This window comes from Mya arenaria, chromosome 16, assembly GCF_026914265.1.
Source record: "Mya arenaria isolate MELC-2E11 chromosome 16, ASM2691426v1".
NCBI classification, from domain to species: domain Eukaryota; kingdom Metazoa; phylum Mollusca; class Bivalvia; order Myida; family Myidae; genus Mya; species Mya arenaria.
In genome coordinates this window covers 18696341-18702340 of record NC_069137.1, presented here as the reverse complement: position 1 = coordinate 18702340, position 6000 = coordinate 18696341, and positions in this window count along the sequence as shown.

The following is a 6000-nucleotide window of genomic DNA, read 5'->3' as shown; positions in this document are numbered from 1 at the left end:
ACACTTATTTATTAGTGTTTGCCAAGGATATCTCTTTACTAGCAAGCGCGCATGCAAAACGTCTAGATGAGAAACTGTATATATATATATATATATATATATATATATATATATATATATATGGCCTATAAATGAACTACGTTAATTAAAAGTTGGCGATTATTTTCATCAGATCTGTCTGTCAATTGATTTAATACAGACATTAGCGTTAACACTAAGGCATGATTGTGGTCACATATCTTTGTGAATTTGAAATGAATCTGCCTGACAAAATCATGACTTTACCTCCCAATTCAACATATTTTATCATTTTATAATTTATTATGAAATGGGATCATTGTTGTGACTTTGAGAGATAGGCTAAAGTCTGATTAAAAATTCAGAGTTATCAAGTTGGTTTGTTATTAGTTATTTTAAAAGCAAATATGGCATTGCTATATTAACAAGCAAATTCGTTGAATTGATATCCCCCGCCTGATTTGGCTAAGTAAAGGGATGGAAATCAATTGTTGATGAAATATATATACCTGAGTTTGAGTTTGATTGCAACTGTTTGAAATAAAAAAATGAATATTGTATATAATGTAACATTTAGTATTGACCAATAAGCCTAGTTTATGACTCAATATTACCCAGTTCAAAACTAATCTAACATTTCATCAAGGCAACCATTCTGATCAAGTTTCATGAAGATTGGTCCAGATATATTCATTGAGGCATTCTGATCAAGTTTCATGGAAATTAGAGCAGATGTATTGCCTCTAGTGTGTTCCCAAGATTTTTGTAAGATATGACCTAGTGACCTAGTTTTTGACACATATGAACCACTTTTAAAACGCAATCGAAATTTAACCTAAGACAACATTCTAACCATGTTTGAACTTAATCAGACCAATCAACACCATAAAATAGTTTCGGACAAGATTTTTAAAACATTTGACCTTGTGACCTAATTTCTTATCACATGTGACACAGTTAAATACCTACCCAAGAGTTCATCAAGGAAGACATTCTGATCAAGTTTCAAGAATATAAGACCATACATATTGCCTCAAATGAGTTTCAAAGATTTTTTCTTAAATTTGACCTAGTGACCTAATTTTTGACCCCATGTGACCCACTTTCTCAAGCGGTTCATATTACATCAATGTGTACATCATGACAAAGTTTGAACATAATCCGACCAATCAATACCATTCCGGACAAATAATTTCTAAAATTTGACCTAATTTTCAACCATATGTGAGCAAGTTTTAAATAAGTCCAATATTTCATCAAGGAAAACATTCTGATTAAGTTCAATGAATATTTGACCATATATAATGCCTCTAGTATGTTCCAAAGATTTTTAAAAATTTGACCTACTGACCTAGTTTTTGACCCCATGTGACCAACTTTTTTAAGTGGTCCATATTTCATCAAGGTTTACATCCTGACCAATTTTGAACATAACTTGACCATTCATTACCATGATATGGTTCTTGACAAGGTTTTTCTAAGATTTTACCTAGTGACCTAATTTTCTATCATATGTGACCCAGTTTTATTTACGACCAATAGTTCATCAAGGAAAACCTTCTGATAAAGTTTCATGAATATTTGACCATGTATAATGCCTCTAGTATGTTTCAAAGATTTGACATAGTGACCTAGTTTATGACCCCATGTGACCCACTTTTGAAAGTGGTCGAGATATGATCAATGGGAACATTCTGATGAAGTTTGAACATTTTCTGATCAATGCCTTACAAGATATGGTACCGGACGGACGTGGTCGATATATGATCAAGGGGAACATTCTGATGAAGTTTGAACATTTTCTGATCAATGCCTACCAAGATATGGTTCCGGACCGACGGTCGGACGGACGGACGGACGGACGGAAGGACGGAATGACGGACGGACAACGCCAAAACAATATCCCCCTCCTGAAATCTTTAATTCGACGGGGAATAATTATTACACTGAGGCTCATCCGGTTTTAAGTGCATCATTCTGAAAGTATATTGACAAAGTATTTGATAGTGAACAGTCTGTTTCTGATATTAGCTGATTGTATATTTCAATTGTTGAAATTATACAACTAATTCATTTTATTTGTTATAATTTATTTAAATTACAGGGGAAATAGGTGCTGTAACTTTTAAGTACCATGTTGCCAATTTTCGCACTCTCTAAGTTACCAATCAGACCATCATGACCTTTTCTTTCCAAACAACATCTGATGTACATGCATTTTAAAATTTAACTTATGCTAGAAGATTGCTTAGTCATTCTTATTTACCCTTGATATGAATCTTAATTATTTGTACAATAATACACTTCACCACACTTTTTGGGAATCAATTTTAACCTTATAAACAAAAACAAATAGTCAGGTTAAATAAACAACTAGAATTAGTGGTTTGACGGATAAGTAGTGTGTGTGTTGTATTGTAGGGAATGATGGAAGGGGCAATTCCGGTCGGCACCCCCAAAGCCGTTTTTAATTAATTGTCCAATTAACTTTTAATGTCAATATTTCAGCAAAATATAATAGTTCACACTTTAAATAGTTGAAAATAACGCCAAGTCGTTCATATCCTACTGATAAACATTGTTGTTATTTATCTGCATGCAACTTATTGCACAGTAAAAGCTTTGCCTTCTGGAAAATGTTCTGATTAATGATTAGACAAAAACAAAGAAACACCTTCCAGATGTGGTCCAATATTTACTTATACCAATGCCTTTTTTTCTCTCAGTCGACCTGTCTTAGAATGTTATTTCATGAAGTTTTTTAAAATAATATGTTGCTTGATTGTCATGCCATGCATTTTGAATCGGAAATGCAATACAATTATATAAGTCCCATAAGCCACCATTTGAGAGTAACTTATGTATAAAACATTCTTCGAAAAATTTGGATTACATTCTATCATTTAGGCTTGATCTATATGGATATTATTAAAATTTTAATGCAAAAGAGATTAAGTAGTCCGATTCACACGCCGGTTCATTATTTCGAAATACAGCACAAGTTAAAAAAATAAACTCAAACTTTAGACCACATTGTTGCAGAGTTAAAGCCTTTTTCACATTGTATTTCTTTCAATAGGTTGTCACTATCATTTTTCAGCCGATATATACAAATACCAGTACCCGGCATACAGCTACTAGAATTACATAGCATTTTATACTTTCATTGGATTTCTGACACTGGCTTATTATTCACCTAGATGTCTTGATATGACGATAATTTAGGTAAGGCTCATTGATAAGATGACCACTATAACTTTTAGATATGTTGGCCCATAGTAGTCACTCCTCTTCTACTTCATATTTTTCTCAAACAGACCTTCTTAAAGAATCTGAACTAAAACTATTTTATTTTTTAATGCCTGGTGATTCTTTATTATTATCATTATTTTGTTATACAGTTTGAAATAGGGATGCAAACGAATATTCGAATATTCGAATATTCGATCAAACGTTTGGTATTCGAATGTTAAAATCGATATTCGAATATTCGATGTTTTTTGTATAAAAAATAAAATAATATAACTATTGCCTCGAAATGTGCTGTTTTGTTTTTATAAGGAGTGACCCCTTATGCCAGAGGCGTGAATGTGATGAAAAATACACTATATCCGCGTCATATGTCAATTAGGGATACATCGTCGGTGATTATAAACAGTCCCCGTAATTTTACGAAAACTGGCAAGTAGACAAGTGACATCAAAGAAGTTTCAATAGTTTTCAGTATATCCAAATGACCATGCAAATAAAGGATTTACGACATCGGCCCCCACAGCAATCTGTTGTCTTGGCTGCAATATAGCTCAAATTGCCTTGATGATATGACATTTGCAACTGTTTGAAACAGACATTTTCTAGTTATGTGCTAACAAACTGTTTTCCATGCTTCGATATAACATCCGTGCTTTAAAATGTAACTGTATATGAAAGCGTTTTATGATATATGTTCTGTATTGTTATACAATAGATTAGTCAGAATTCTTTTTTTTTTCGTTTTATTATTTTACCATTTCCCGAGTTGGGTTGATTTTCCAAAGGTTATATTTAGTAGAAGTCAATTCCCGAACGAGGCTGCCCGTCCTACATAACAACCCTGAGATCCGGTTCGCGGCATTCAACCAGAAATTTACGATCTTCCCCTTGTTTAAAAATATTAATGCAGTGGAATGGAAATTATTATTGAAGTTGTTTTCTGTATGTTCAAAATCTATTGCTTTTTATTTGATTGTTTTGCTTCTGAAAATTGGGAATTTCAGTGGCTGAGTTTGTGAAAAATAAGGGTCCGTCGCGTGAACCGGCTACGACAAGGAAGGGTTAAAATGCACCAGCTATTACTACAGTGAATACTAATAATAGTTTACTGCACTTCTAAAATATTAATGTTGGTAATCGAATATTCGAATATTCGATCGAAAGAATTACCGAATATTCGAATATCAGTTTTGCCATTCGTTTGCATCCCTAGTTTGAAAGGGTTTTGAGAAGTAAAAGTATGTGTTAACATTTTACTGAAAATACAAGTGCAGTATCACAAAAAAGATTTTCTGCCATCAAATATTGCAAAATATCTAAGCCTAATTTCATTTGAAATATCAGGAACAAATTTAAAAATTCATAACATTATGTTTAATGTACTTTGGACATATAATGAACATGTTTGTGTACAGCAAATCATGTGGGGTGACCAGGCATCAACATTTAACATTCAGGTTAATGGATTTATCAGAATGTAGCTTAATGTGGGTCGCACTCCTACTAAAGGGTCACTCGCTAATGTTTTTGGACTTAACATTTTTCTGAGAGTAATGCATCTAAAAACTAAATTGCACAAAAAATAAAATTCATGTATAAACAAATTAAAAACTTGGTTTAAGTGTGTTTGGAATCAACGCCGGTATAGTAAAGGAAATAAAAGATACACGACGCCTTAACCTCTAGGCCATATTAAATGGATGATACCAAGTATAAGGATTTTTAAATAATACTTTTAATAATACATTGAAAACAACACATAATAATGCACCAGTCAATTGTAACTACGGCCTCCCCTAGGACCTAGGAATAGCGGGGACTTTTGGTCTACTTAGTCCGGTTAAATCCCCGCCCTGCGGGAACGAACTGCTGGTAAAATCCCTGCCAAATGGCCCCGCACCCCAGGTAAGACCCATTCCCCGCTATGTTTGGCACGAAGGCAAAACGAGGCATTCCCACGGCACTATGGGGCCACCAGGAAGGTACAGGTACAAACGGCCCATTTCCATGGCTACCCCCGGACCTGGGGGGGGGCGTGGTTACAATTGACTGGTGCATAATGTCATAATGTCAGTTACGATAATTAAAACTGTCATGGAGCTGTGCTGGTTCTGTGGCGTCAAAACCACTGTAACTGGGCAATTCAGTAGAAATATATTTTCAGAAAAAAGGAACAACCAATACTGGGTAGCCTTTGTCACCCAGTGAACACCCAGAGCATCTAGCTACCTTGAGCATTTAGTTACTTAGAAGTAGCCTCATTAAGATCTCAAATTAACAAAATGTGTATCAGAAAGCTTTTAAATACTGAACGAAGTGTAACTTTGAGGCGTGCTGCCAGCAAATATTTTCAAGGGCAGAAATCTCGCAGACGTTTGTAAACGATTACTAGTATGCCAAGCTCTAGCTTGATGATTAAGGCCCAATTTCAAAGTGTTACTCAGTAACACGGCGGCGTAAATTTAATCAAACATCAATAAAGTAACACGGAAAATAAAAAATGGCTTTAATTCCCTCACATTCATGGCAGAATGTCTGATGACGGTCCTGTATGCCAACCAGGACAGAGAATATGTGAAGCATGCACACTCACACACCTTTACAGCCCAACAGTCATTGAGTTATGGTCTCACACTTATTCACTTGCACAAACTCACAATTACTCAATCAATCAATCAATCAATCAATCAATCAATCAATCAACCAATCAATCAATCAATCAATCAATCA